This window comes from Bombina bombina, chromosome 2 (assembly GCF_027579735.1).
Source record: "Bombina bombina isolate aBomBom1 chromosome 2, aBomBom1.pri, whole genome shotgun sequence".
NCBI lineage: Eukaryota > Metazoa > Chordata > Amphibia > Anura > Bombinatoridae > Bombina > Bombina bombina.
Window position 1 is genome coordinate 151,968,525 of NC_069500.1, and position 15,898 is coordinate 151,984,422.

A 15,898-nucleotide genomic window follows, 5' to 3' on the forward strand; every position below is an offset into this window, starting at 1 on the left:
AATCAAGTTTAGTAAAGACCGTAGCTCCCTTGAGGTGGTCAAAGAGTTCCGTAATGAGCCGAATAGGGTAAGCATTCTTAATGGTAAGATGATTAAGACCCCTATAATCGATACATGTACTTAAAGGGACAGTCAACACCAGAATTGTTGTTGTTTAAAAGATAGATAATCCCTTTATTACCCATTTCCCAGTTTTGCATAACCAACACAGTTATATTAATATACTTTTTACCTCTGTGACTAACTGGTATCTAAGCATCTTCTGACCTCCCCTAATCACATGACTTTTAGTTATTATCTATTGACTTGCATTTTAGCCAATTAGTGCAGTGTCTGCCACTAGCCACGGGCGTGATTACAATGTTATCTATATGGCCTACAAGAGCTAGCTCTCCCCTGCTGTGAAAAGCTAATAAAAAAGAGGCGGCCTTCAAGGGCTTAAAAATTATCATATGAGCCTTCCTAGGTTTGCTTTCAACTAGAATACCAAGAGAACAAAGCAAAATTGTTGATAAAAGTAAATTGGAAAGTTGTTTAAAATGACATGCCCTATTTGAAAAATTAAAGTTTGTTTTGGACTTGACTGTCCCTTTAACTCGCCACCCTTTTTCTTCACAAAGAAGTAACCAGCCCCTGCTTACAACCGTAAGACTGGTGAGGAGGCAACATACCAGCACACACCTTGTCAAACACATCTAGGAACTCTCGGTACTCCTCTGGCAATTGAGATATCGAAGAGGTACACAAGACTTTAACTGGTTTCCGAAGACAAGTGGAAATACATTGCAGGGACCACGACAAAATTTCGGACCTGCGCCAGTCGAGACTGGGATTGTGCTTTTGGAGCCAGGGATAACCCAGAACAACCAAAAAATGCAGAGAGTTTATCACCTGGAACTGGAGGGTTTCAAAATGGAGAATCCCAACAGCCATGGACAACGGAGCAGTTTTGTGAGTAACGAGTGCGGGCTGAAGGGGCCTGCCATCAATGGCCTCAATAGCAAGCGAAATGGACCGAGGCAAAACAGGAATGGAGTGCTTTGATACAAAAGCACTGTCAATGAAATAGCCTGCAGCACCGGAGTCAACAAGAGCCTGAGTGACTATGGAGGAGTCCACCCAGGAAAGGACAACCATGACAAAAGGTTTCTCCTTAAGTGGTTCCAGGGACGAGGATAAGCCATCCAAGGTCTGCCCCCGACAGGACCTTAGGTGTGAGCGTTTCCTGGCCGTGTAGGACAAGACTTCAAAAGGTGGCCCTGTAACCCACAATAGAGGCAGAGCCCCTCCCTCCTCCTAAAGGCCCTCTCCGCTGCGGAGAGACGCGTGAATCCTAACTGCATTGGTTCAGCAGTACCTGGTGACTCGGGACCAGGAGGCATGGGAGGAGAGGGAGGCATGGGTGGGAACGAACACATAGGAGACAACGGAACAGGAGGCTTCCACAAGCGCTCCTTGAAAGAGGGCCTCTCTCTGAGTCTGATGTCAATTAGGATCAAAAAAGACACCAATGCCTCAAGATCTTCTGGTAAATCTCTGGCAGCAACTTCGTCTTTAATCGCATCAGAGAGCCCATTAAAGAAGGCGGCAACAAGGGCTTCATTGTTCCAACCTACCTCTGCGGCAAGCGTACGGAACTCAATAGCATACTGAGCAACAGATCTTGTACCTTGCTGAATGGACATGAGTCGTTTAGCAGCAGAGGAGGAGCGAGCCGGAACATCAAATACCTTTCGAAAGGAGGCCACAAATTCAGGGTAATTTGAAATCACAGGTTTATTAGTCTCCCACAAGGGATTAGCCCTGGCAAGAGCTGTGTCAGAGAGTAACGAGATGACAAATCCCACCTTAGCTCTGTCAGAGGGAAACACCTGAGGTAACATCTCAAAGTAAATGCCCACCTGGTTCAAAAACCCTCTGCACTGAATAGGATCGCCTCCATATCGCTGAGGTAGAGGTGCAGAACCGGACATGCTACTGGTAGGCATAGGTGCAGCAGCGGAAACAGGAGCAGCCATAACTTGCAGGACACTTTGGTCCAAATGTGCAGTGCGAGTCAGCAGGGTTTGCAGGGCTAGTGCAAATTGATCTAAGCGGTGATCCTGTTCATCCATCCTGGAAATCATGGCAGGTAAAGGTGGATTATTAGCACCATCAGGATTCATGGCCTTTGCGTAATGTCAAGGTGCCAGGAATCAGACTGAGACGAGAAGTGCAAAAATAATCACACCTTTATTCATAGCAAAAAAATAATAAAAAGTCCACAAGTCAAATAACAAGCCAGGAGTCAAAACCAGAGCTGGTAGTCCGACGAGCCGAGTCAGGAGCCAAAGCAAATAGTCAGACGAGCCAGAATCAGGAACAAGGAAAACAGCAGAGTCTGGAACAAGCCAGGGATCAGGAACCAGGAAGGACGTCAGGCAGCCAGGTAATACACAGGAACTCTCAAAAACAGGTCTGAGACAACGCAAAGGCAAAGCATACTGAACAGAGGCCCTTTAAATAATATGTGATGACATCACAATTCTGAGACTGCATCCTGTCTCACATGGATGATGCACACCAGTCTGGCCATAAAAGGAAGTGTAGGAAATGAGCAGCATCCCCACAATGCCCCATAGTCAGGAAGAGAGGTGAGTAAAATGGCTGCCAGCAGCACATGGCAAACAACAGGGAAAAAACCCTGACAGGAACTTTGCCATACTTGCCTACCAAATACCAAGTACCTACAACTCCCTTATGGAGCCTACGGCTGCCTCAACCACAGCACTACTCCAGTTAAAAATGTATTTGCACTTCCAAGTTACTGGGACCCCAGTCTTCCAGGGTTCCTGTGAGCCAGTGTTCCTGCCACTGGTTTGCTCAGTGAGCTGGGTTGCTTTAAAATATCCAGCCTGCATCTGATAGCTATGTCTGAGTGCTCTTCATAAATGCAAGTACCCTGATTAGGGTTTTTTACTAATACCACCCTGTTACATTACCGGGAAACACAGGCGCCCTGTCTGTTTTTTTCTCCAGATCTGATGTGATCTTGTTCCCGTATTCAGGCTGATCAGTGAGCTGGGTTGCTGCCAAATACCCAGCCGGTGCCCAATAGCACTGTCTGAGTGCTCTTCACAAATGCACCTCTCTTGTTCTCTCCAATTTTCCAGATGTTAGAAGAAGGCTGAGACAACCCCTAAACAGCATTATCCTGAGAAAAAAGAAGGCTCAGATAAGGGATCCTTATCTTTAGATAATAAAACCTTATTAAGGCAAGAGGAACAAAATTGCACAGGAGGCATAACCTGGGCATCTGCACAATAAAGACATTTGCCAAAAGAAAGAGAGAGCTTGGGATCGGCATCCATAGTTAATAAAATAGCCCTTATTTACCTTATATTCTAATTACTATATAAATAAATAGAATAAACAGGCATAGATATCAAATAATTATAACCGACACCTCTACACCCCATGCTGAAAAAACTCACCCAACCGGTAAGCAGGAATCAAATCCACTCCAGCAGATAAAACAATCCTTTTCAAACTGCAGATCCTGAAAACTGCAAACATCAGAGAGAAGAGAAACACAGAAAAATCTAATGCCAGAAAAACCGTTCTGTCCCCATGAAAATCTGGCTTCCAAATAGCCGACTAGAAACAAACCATTCTGCAAGTAACTGAGCGGTTACATGCTCCAAATTCAAAAGTAAGATGCGGTAAAAAGAACCGCCAACAGCTTCCTTAAAGAGATATTACCCAAATAAAATTAAAGGTAAATTTGTGCAATCAAATCCCATAGCCAAAATAAAAACCTTCTCATGACAGAACAGTGCCTTGAACTGCTGCACAATAAATCCCCCAATAAATCCCCCAATCTTTAAAAGGGGTATGCAGTCCCATAAGGATCCACCTTGTACTCTAAATACTTTTTTTATCTTTTTTTATTTTTTTTTATTTTTTTAAACAAGGGACTCCTAAGTGCTGCATCCTTCTCACCTAGAAGGTAAAAGCACTTACCTGTGGATCCGCTGTAGGGTAGGTACAGCAAGAGGTGTGGCAGAATCCACACTGACATAGACCTGTAGATAAAGAAAAAACAGAGTAATCAACCCTGGTTTTCTATATAGGGGTAGCAAAAATGTTGGAAGGTAAGCAATGACCACCATGCCGTCTTTCAACTGCTAAAAGCCACCATTACTCTTACTAAAGAGAATTACATGGGCACAGCATAACCCCAATCCTTGCTTGCAGGGAAAAGTACCTATTAAAGGATTAACAACTTGATTTCTTCAGACACCTTCTTCGCACATCACCTACAATGTTACACAGGAAAAGAATGACTGGGGATTGTGGGAAGTGGGAGGATACTTGAAGCTTTGCTGGGTTTTCTTTGCCTCCACCTGGTGGTCAGGCGTTGAATTCCCACTAGTAATTGAATGGATTCATGGACTCCCCATGCCACTGGAAAGAAAATTAAATCCTGCAGCCATTACTAAAGAGATTACTCTGCGTTTAGTGTATAATATCTTACAATTGGCTCTATTTTAGCAAACATGTGTTTTTATTTTAGGGTGATAACCTGTTCTTTGTGTCTTGCTACCTTTCAGTTTGCAAGAAAAAACAGTGAGAGCTACAGGGGGAACATTTTTATAAAATATATCAGACCTGGAGGAAAAATTTGGAACACCCTTGTTCAGCCCATTAGCTGAGGCAATGACCTCATAATACAAATGTTTACTTTGATGTTTGCATAAGCAGAGTATTTGTATTACTATTTCTACTGTGCACCTTCAATTCATTCCTGCACAATTTTAATACAAATTTAAATTTTTTCATAAAATGTGATTTTTGCTGAACTATTTCATTATAATGTGACTAAACAATACCATTTCGACTGCATATTTTTATTTTAGTATTTATTTTATCTGTTTGATACTTTTATAAATTTTGAGTTCTGTGAGCCCTATGGTAATGTATGAATCACATTCACGTATTCTAGAATTAGAACATGACTTTATAGTGCCGGTGAGATTTCTTACAGATATCTTACAAGCCCAGAGAGTTTTTTAGAATTGGGCCCTATATATTCGAAGCTCCTATCTATAGTATTTACACATTCTTTTAAATCACATGAGCTGCTAAGTTATACCAGGTTTGTGAATGCTCAGCTGCATACATCGAATCCAAATTAAATAAAGCATGTCTCCACCTCAACAACAGTTTTAATATGCGTGGAGAAATGCTTTATTTTATTTGGATTAGATATGCGTGGCTGAGCAGTCAAAAATCTTGTCTAACTGAAGCAAATGTAGAAATGTCACAATAGCATGTTTTACTGCGCAGATGCGTGCCTACATGGCCACTTTAATAACAAATGCAAGAAATCTAGCTCTCCCTCGTCGAGATTTGCTAGGTTAATCTACGCATTCTTCTAATTACATAATCACATTCCACACATTCCATATGTGGAGTGCGATTACATAATTGTGCGCATGCACACATTGACGTAGCAAATCTCGAGGAGAGAGCAAATTTTGACAGAACACTAGCCCTGAGAATGAGTAGAGTGGTGTTATCCCTAATCGTCGCATAATAGTTTATTTTCTTAATAATCTAAACACAGGGGTTTAATTAAAGGTATAACATGCATTTATTAACATTAATAAGAAGAACAAGAGGACAATATCAACTAAATGCATCAGTTTTTCCAACAAATTACACTTCATCATTACAAATAAACAAAGGGCACATGGCCCTGTTGCAAGCAGAATGTGTTTCTGATTAATCATTTCCAGGAACTGTCTTGCTTCAGTCAAGTTCACCATGTACTAATGAATGGTTCCTTATATTCCCAATGTCTCAGCAGCTGCTTCTGAAGACAGTTGCTAGGTAAGATATATCCAGTCCTTCATCTGCTGTCTCACCGGGTTACTCATTCATATGTTTGTCAGTGTTCCAGCTGGATTATTTACTTCATTGACTCTGTATTAATTTATAAATGTCCGCGTACTGATTCTCACTGATTCACTTATTAGCTACAATCTGTATCTCAGCCTTGAGTCATTTATGCTCTTCCAAGCATTGACCTCTGCAGCCTGTTCCTTTTTCCATCTCCTGATTACTACTGTTCATTCTGTCCAAGTGCGGTTTGTTTCCTTATTGCAACACTGTCAGCAATAGTTTCAATTTTGCTTTTAATCACATTAGTGCGGGTGCAGTATTCATTATGAATAAGTTATCTGCACAAGTGCTAAACAGGCTGGTACAGTCAGCTTTTTAATCTATTTATTTGAAATGAGGATAATCCAGCACCGGTTTCAAATCCCAAGATAGAGGATACTCCTTTGGAGTGACTGCCACACTCCCAGCAATAGAGTATGAAAAAGAAAAATAAGGGTAACTCCTCTTGTAAAAATCCCAAAATATTTTTATTAGACAGGATCAGACACAGAACACCACAACGTTTCGGGGTCAATACCCCTTAGTCATGTGACTAAGGGGTACTGACCCCGAAACGTTGTGGTGTTCGGTGTCTGATCCTGTCTAATAAAATTATTTTGGGATTTTTACAAGAGGAGTTACCCTTATTTTTCTTTTTCATAATCTATTTATTTGCTCAGGATATGATTTTTTTTATATCTCCATTTATTACACTATTTACTAAACAAGAATGCATTTAAAAAGACAAACTATCAAGTTTGTACTCTCTACTTTAGGTCTGAAGCAATGGCAATCATTGGGCTAAATTATGAGTTGTGCTCTGTTTCCTTCCACGCGAGAGATAAGGTCTATATCACTCATCGGAAGTAGCGAGCCTATTACAAGTTGAAAGTAAACACGTTTGATAGATCGCAATTTAATTTAACACGCATCAAGTTAGCGTGATTTCAGAGCTCTGATTAACTGTTATGTGGGACAAAACAATCGCACACATTAGAAATGCATTGTACATTAAACTTACACTGTCTGATAAAAAATATTTTTTAAATATTACACAAAAAATTATAAGGGCTCAAAGGACTTTAACTTTGAGAAACATACATATACATGTCTAAATATATGTATATATATAAATATATATATATGTTTATATGTGTGTACATATGTATTTAAGTATGTATATGTGTATATATGTATTTACAGACATATACACAGAAATAGACATATATAGAAGTGCATATTTATGCAATATTCATATTTAATAAATGTTTTAACTATGTATTTACAGTAAATATTGCACATTTAGATGTTCTGCACATAGCAGAATATATTCTATGTATTTTTACACATATAACCCTATATATACTGTGTATATATATATATATATATATATATATATAAATAGAGAGAGATGATTATATACAAGTATAAATATAGAAATAAATATATAAATATGTATTTATGAATACATAGAACATATTCTCCTATGTGAAGAACATTGGAATATGAAATATTCAAATTTTCATGTCGGGTTAGCGGACTTGAGAATAAATTATCGGGTTTACCCGCGAGTAGCATATTATTATTTTTTCCACTTTTTTGTTGCTCCATTGACTTCTGTGGGGGAATAACATGATCACGATATTCTGTCTTCGGCTTTTTATGTGTGGCGGATTATAGCATGAGCGAAATGTTTTTTTTTTCCTTTTTACTTGTAAAAAAAGTGGTACCAGACGCACGCAAAAAGCTTACTTTGAACAGAGTTATCGCTCAACGTGTAAGGAAGATGAGCCTGGCAGAGGCATTCATTATGGATTGTAAAGGAGCTAGGCGGCGGCTAAGGAGACCAGAGACGACGGAGTTGCAATAGTTGATGCAGGAAAGGATGAGAGAGTGGATTAAAATCTTAGATGAGCCTTGTGTGAGGAAATGTCTAGTTTTAGAGATGTTTTTAAGGCGGAAGCAGCAGGATTTAGCCAAGGACTGAATGTAAGGAGTAAAAGAAAGATCTGAGTCATTGTGCATGCAGGGTAGGGGTAATAATGGAGTTGTCAACAGAGATAAGGGGTGGAGATTTTAGAAGAAGGGGGGAAAATAAGGAGCTCAGTTTTGGACAGATTTAGCTTAAGGTAGGGAGAGATGTGAGAAAGACAGTAATCTGGGTTAGCAAGGAAGGAGATAGGTCTGGTGCAGAGAAGTAGATTTGGATGTCATTGGCATACAAATTATATTGAAGCCTGTGGGACTTTATCAAGGAACCTAATGATGATGTGTAGATTGAGAAGAGAAGGGGACTGAGGACAGAGCCTTGCGGTAACCCCAACTGAAAGTGGTGACCGGGCAGAGGAAGCCCCAGAGAAGGCTACACTAAATGTATGGTTAGGTAGGAAGAGAACCACAAGAGGGCTGTGTCACAAATGCTGAAGGATTGGAATGTTTGAGGCAAAAGAGAGTGGTCAACAGTATCAAAAGCTGCAAACACATCAAGGAGGATACGCAGAGAGAAGTGGCCTTTGTATTTTGTTGTAAGTAGGTCATTGCTAAACCTAATTATTGCTGTCTCTATGGAGTGATGGAGGTGAAATCCAGATTACAGTGGGTAAAGGATGGAGTTTAATGTAAGGAATTGGGATAGGCTTGCATATACTAGCTTTTCAAGAAGCTTTGAGGCTAGAGGGAGTAGGGAAATAGAGCGGTAGTTGGATGGGGAGGTTGAATCGAGAGAAGGTTTTTTGAGGATATGTGTGACCAGTGCATGTTTCAGAGATGAGGGAAATATACCAGTGTTGAGAGAGTTTGAAAATGTGTGTCAGTATAGGGGTAAAGGTAGAAGAGAGGGAGGGGAGTAGCTGTGAGGGGATGGGGACAGGTAGTGAGGTGAGAGCACAGTATAAGTGCAGAAACCTCTTCCTTAGGGGTGAAAGAGCTAAATTGAAGGCTATGTGGGTTTTGGTTGATTGCGAGCTTTTGAGGGGTTGAGACACTGGAAGTATGTTGAGAGCTGATTTCATTTCTGATGGAATCGATTTTGTTATTGAAGTGGCTGGCAAAATCTTGAGATGACTGAAGTTTTATTAGGAGGTGGGGGTGGGTGGGAAGACTATTGAAAGTGGAGAACAGGTGTTTTGGGTTTTAAGAAAGAGTAGATATAAGACTAGAGAAGTAATGTTGCTTATAAATATTAAGGGCAGAGTAGTAGGAGTTCGAGATGAACTTGTAGTGAAGAAAGTCAGCTGAACTCTGAGATTTTCTCCAGTGCCGCTCAGCATTACAGGAACATCTGCGTAAGTACCGTTTCAAAAGAGTGTGCCAAGGCTGAGGGTAAGTGTGTGATTTCCGAGCAATGGTAGGTGGGGCCAGATTGTCAAGGGCCAATGTAAGGGTGTAATTATAGTGGCAGATAGATTGGTCAGGGCAGGAAAAGGAGGAGATGGATGAGAGGTTTGATAGAACTAGCGAGCTGTTTCTGATCTAATGACATAATGCTTCTATGAAGTTTGGTGTCAGGGGTAGATGGAGGGAGAGTTGTATGGAGGGGTGAGATGTTGCAAGTGAGGAGATGGTGGTCAGAAAGAGGAAAAGGGGAGTTTGTGAAGTCTGAAATAGTGCATTGATAGCTAAAGATCAGATAAAGGGAGTGACCATCTTTGTGAGTGGGAGAGCCAGTCCATTGTGACAGACCGAATGAGAAAGTGAGTTGTAGAAGTTGTTTTGTAGAGGAGGCAGTGGAATTGTCAAGAAGGATGTTGAAGTCACCAAGAATGAGGGCAGGGGTGACTGAGGAATGGAAATAAGGTAGCCAGGCAGCAAAGTGACCTAGGAATTGAGTTGAGGAGCCAGGGGGAGGTATATGACTGCAACATGTATAGAGAGGGGAGAGAATAAGCGAATCATGTGGGTTTCGAATGAGGAAAATGTGAGGGAAGAGATGGGTTGTATTTGTTGAAAGGTGCAATGAGAGGAAAGTAAAATACCTACACCACCTCCTTGTCTATTACCAGACCTAGGAGTATGGCTGAAGTGGAGACCCCCATGTGGCAGTGCAGCAGTGGATGCTGTGTCTAAATGAGAGAGACAAGTTTCTGTGAGAGCCAGAAGGTTGAGGGAGTGGGAGATACAGAGGTCATGGATAGAAGTGAGCTTGTTGCAAACAGAGCGAGAGTTCCAGAGGGCACAAGTGAAGGGGTAGTGGCTTTAGATACAAGATGAATGTGAGTAGGGTTACCAATGTTTTATTTTCTGAGTCTATGGAAAAGTACACCTTTCCATAGACCTTTCTAAGCTGGACTCTTAGGCTTACCTTTGTAAGCCTAAGAGTCCAGCTGTTTGTAGATCACCTTCTTAAGAGCTGACTACAACAGTGCAACTCTTGGCAGGGCCCTCTACCCATTTGATCCCTATAATTGTTTTGTTGTACTCCCCCTTTGTTTATAGCGCTGTGGAATCTGTTGGCGCTCTACAAATAACCGATAATAATAATAATAATAATAAGGTACATATGGATGTGCACTGCTAGGAAGTTGTTGGGGACCAGGATTAGGTGAGATGTCACCAGCAACTAGTATGAGCAAGAGGGAGAATAACGTGAGATGAGATGCAGATTTACAGTAATGAGACTGTTTTTTGGATGAGGTGCAGGGGAGAGAGGATGTTTAGGAATGTGTAAGTTCATGAGTACAAAAGTAAGGTGAATTTAAGAGAGATGGGCTAATGAACAGTGCAGGTGGTGAGGGGGGAGGCGTAAATGAGTAAAGTAGTTTGTTATAGAGACAAGAGGTAGCAAAAATGAATATAAATATATTGAGCATTTTTACAAGAATGGTAACCAATTAAACACATAAAACACAGTATTACAGCAGCACTTGCATAAGGAAACCATGAGATACTTAAAACACAAATTTACAGGAGTACTTGCCTTATGTCTTGCCCCTTGTCCAATCCTTGTTCAATTCTTGTATCCTTCTTATCCTAATGCCTCACTTATAAAATGTTCACTTCAGAAATGTAAACGTGTGCTATTGTGACAATGCACACTTCCCAGGCAATGCACCCCCAGTGCAATGCACAGCCCAAGCTAGAGTAAATACATATATACACATATAAATACTATAGTTGCCAACATTTGAATAAAAAATTCCAGGGGCACTTTGCAGCTATCAATTACCTGCATGAATATTTTTACCACACCCCCTGCCCTAAAGTTCCGACCACTTTGCCAAACCTACATAATTAGCATAATTTAGCTCCACCTATTTATTATAGTGCAGATTATATATATATATATATATATATATATATATATATATATATATATATATATATATATATATAAATTAAAATATAAAACTATAAGGTATAGAAGGAGAATGTACGGAATTGAATTAATGAGTTAGTGGTACACAGAGACAGCATACTGACACAAGTATTCAGTGGTACACAGAGAAAGTAAACTGACAAGCATTTAGTGGTACACAGAGACAGCATACTGACAAAGGTACTTACTGGTACACAGAGACAGCATACTGACAAAGGTACTTACTGGTACACAGATACAGCATACTGACAAAGGTAGTTACTGGTACACAGACAGCATACTGACACAAGCATTTAGTTGTACACAGAGACAGCATACTGACAAAGGTACTTACTGGTACACCGAGACAGCATACTAACAAAGGTATTTACTGGTACACAGACAGCATACTGATACAAGCATTTAGTGGTACACAGAGACAGCATACTGACAAAGGTACTTACTGGTACACAGAGAGAGCATACTGACACAAGTATTTAGTGGTACACAGAGACAGCAAACTGAGTCTGACACAAGCATTTAGTGGTACACAGTGACAGCAAACTGAGTCTGACATAAGCATTTAGTGGTACACAGAGATAGCAAACTGACACAAGCATTTAGTGGTACACAGAGACAGCATACTGACAAAGGTATTTACTGGTACACAGACAGCATACTGACAAAGGTACTTACTGGTACACAGAGAGAGCATACTGACACAAGCATTTAGTGGTACACAGATACAGCATACTGACACAAACATTTAGTGGTACACAGAGACAGCAAACTGAGTCTGACACAAGCATTTAGTGGTAAACAGAGACAGCAAACTGAGTCTGACACAAGCATTTAGTGGTACACAGAGACAGCATACTGACAAAGGTATTTACTGGTACACAGACAGCATACTGACAAAGGTACTTACTGGTACACAGAGACAGCATACTGACAAAGGTACTTACTGGTACACAGAGACAGCATACTGACAAAGGTACTTACTGGTACACAGAGACAGCATACTGACAAAGGTACTTACTGGTACACAGAGACAGCATACTGACAATGGTACACAGAGACAGCATACTGACAAAGGTACTTACTTGTACACAGAGACAGCATACTGACAAAGGTACTTACTGGTACACATAGACAGCATACTGACAAATGTACTCACTATTGCACAGAGAGAAGACTGACTCTCATGTACACAGAACATATGAATGTACTTACTGATACACATAGAGAATATATGGAGAGATGCACCCCTAGTACTTAAATAGTATATGGACCTTGGTACAGAAAACTCAACTGACACAGAGATGAAACACTGAGATCACCCTGACACATGACACAGCACTTATACAAATAGAGCAGCATGGCACAGGTATTTACTGGTACACACAGCACAGACTCAAGTACACACCAGTGCACAGAGCAGACCTACATGAACCAAGATACTTTTGTTACTACACAAGAACAATGGCACCACTAGGGCTTTTTCCCTATTATAGTTTATTAGCAAACTTTATGTTTATTGTTTGTTAAAGTCATAAATGTATAGGGAATGGTGCTAATGCATAAATATTATAATTACTGAAAACTAAGAAGAATCTTAACACAGAGGTGTAGATATCTTCTGGAAGTATGCACTTGTAAGCATTCTTAGCCTAGACTGTAAGGCAGTTTCTGGTTAGAACAAAATAAAATAAAACATAACTTTTATTGTTTATTTACTTAAAATAAGGGTAACACACACACGTTAAAATCGACACTAGCACTGATATGTCTACTCTATTTGTACAATATAGGGAGGACTGTGTAATTTCGCCTCGGGTAATTGAATATACGTCCTCTATATGGTATTATTTCTGCTATACTGTAATGGTATATCCAAATAGTGTATATATGTAACCTATTTGGTGAATGGTCCCCTATATAGGGTTGTTTGGATATCCAAATTGCACTGTAAGGTGTTTGAAAACGCCAGTAGTTCTTCTACTCAGTCCCTATGTAATATATGCAAATATTGGCTGCACTAGGGTCTGGTTATGTACCACCTGTTTTATATGCTAGTTGCTGCTATTAGTAACACTATCGTTGGTAAATCACAAGGCTTAAGTAATGCTGAGATATAATCCCACAGTATCTTGATAGATTAATATTGTTTATACTAGAATTGTGTACTGTTAGTTTCAGCGTTACAATGTTGCTATATATTCTCTATGTGGTGCTATATATCAGACCTGGTTAATCACCGTCTAGGTATAGTGTATAATATATCAATAAAGAAAGTATATCCCTTTGTACTTTCGCTGTTCAATATGGCTCACTTCAAGTTGTTCTCTATTTGACTACCTCTCTGTATATTTTTAGTAGTCTTAGGAGTACTGTGATATTTATTCTCTCACAGTACTCTCTCACAGTACTCATATATCTATGTGGGTAGTCAAGATTTAAGTCATTTGTATTGGTCCATTCTATATTATATGCACCCAATTACAGATTATCTTTGTTGAAAAACAACACTGGTATTTTGTTGCCGATATGATTTACAAATATATTCTGTTTGTTTGCAAAGTACGCTACTCAAATAGTTACTAAAGTCTCCTTTCCTTATAGGTTACAGTTTTATCCCTGTCTTACTCTGTAATAACTTTCTATATAGCTATTGAGAGCAGCATATATTTCATCATATTTTTACATATAATAGGCAGATATCAATATAATAAATATATACACAAACTACGGCTAAGTCTGGCACAACCCAGACTATTCAACGTATTTAACTAAGTATAGCAGATAATTTATAACGGTTTAGAGTAACATTCTAGTGCTAGGCATGTTAAAATTGAGCGCCCAAACACTCAAAGTAACTCCTGACTAGTTTCGCCCCTCCGGGCTTTGTCAAAGGCGGCGAGCCGCCGATTTTTTGGGGCTATATGTGTTAAGATTCTTCTTAGTTTTCAGTAATTATAATATTTATGCATTAGCACCATTCCCTATACATTTATGACTTTAACAAACATTAAACATAAAGTTTGCTAATAAACTATAATAGGGAAAAAGCCCTAGTGGTGCCATTGTTCTTGTGTAGTAACAAAAGTCAAAGTAGTCTGGAATATCCAGATTTTTTCTGAACAATAGAGCACATAGACTTATACACTATATCTTATAATGGAATCTATATTCGATACAGATAGACAAGCAAGACAGCTTAAAAGAACAGCAGACCTCAATTACATTTTTGATGGTGGCCAAAATACAGGGAATACACAGGTAGCTACTTCACTTGATGGGGCTTTAAAAGATCTCCATAGAACCCTATATAAACAAGATAAAACATTGTGGAACAAACACTTTTTTGAAAAATATATAGAGAGGAAACTCATACCCAGAGGTCTACGTAGACAGTTATTTCCAGCTTTTGAATTTAAAAATGAAAGCTTAACAACTGAGTGGGAAGAAGCTCTCTCTGAGTGTTCAGAGAAATTAATGAAAATATTGGTTAAACACGATACATTAGAATATGACCTGTTTGAGACTAAAATCAAAGAACAGTATGAAAACCTCAAAAAATTTGAGATCAGTCCTAATTTTAACCACTTGTACAAAACATATCAACAAGAATTGGAGAAGTATGAACAAGAACTGAAAAATACGAAATTAGGGAAATTAAATAGAGGTATCAGTGATTTTTCCAACAATAAAGTGTACAAATGGCGCAGAAATGGGTTCTATAGGAACACAAATAAAAACCCCAAAGTCAATATCATAGAAAGTGATATCTCTGATACTGATGGAGAAGAAGGGAGTTCCAACAGCAATCCCCCCCAACAGACAACTATACCCCCAGCCAACCTGAGTATATCTAGATCATCTAGCAGAAACAAGAGGAAAGATTTTTTAGATTCAGGAGAATCAGGAGGGGAGTATGCAGAGGGGGGAGGCATAAACAAAAAAACAACCAGAGGTCGAACCAGGTACCAGAGAGGGCAACAAGGCCACTGGGGACCACCCAGGAGGGAACAGAGTCCCTTCTCACAGATCAGGATGAATCATTGAGGGTCATTAATTTATCTACATTAAATCTCACTCCTAATCACGTTTCAGTATTATCTAAAGGTTTATCCTTTTGTCCAACCAGTAATATTGACAAATTTGAGGTTGTAAAAGATGTGCAACTGTTCACTAGGAAATTGTTTCTTAAAAAATTCTTCTCTTCACAAAATAATGTATCAGGATGGACAGAAGAAGAAAGATTGACTCTAAATGATCTAGAGGATTTACTAGGTGAATCAGAACCAAAAACTCCAGATAAATGGAGAAATAACATAAGAAACAAATCCACTTTTGTACCAAAGAATTTTAATAATCCACAGATTGAAATGTTCAGAGACTGTGTGTGCAGAGATATTACATCACTTAAATTAGCTCCCAAAAAATATAATTTGACATTTGAAGAACAACAGGCAATTAAAGAAATGACCCAATGGGATGAAGTAGTTATCCGTGGTTCGGACAAAGGTGGCAACATAGTTATCTGGCCTATAGATTTTTATCTAAAGGAAGCCAATAAACAACTGAAGGACAAGACCTGTTACACAAGACTGTTGCACAATCCTACGGAAGGTTATCTAAAAATCTACTCTAACATGGTCAATAAGGCCTTCAAAGAAG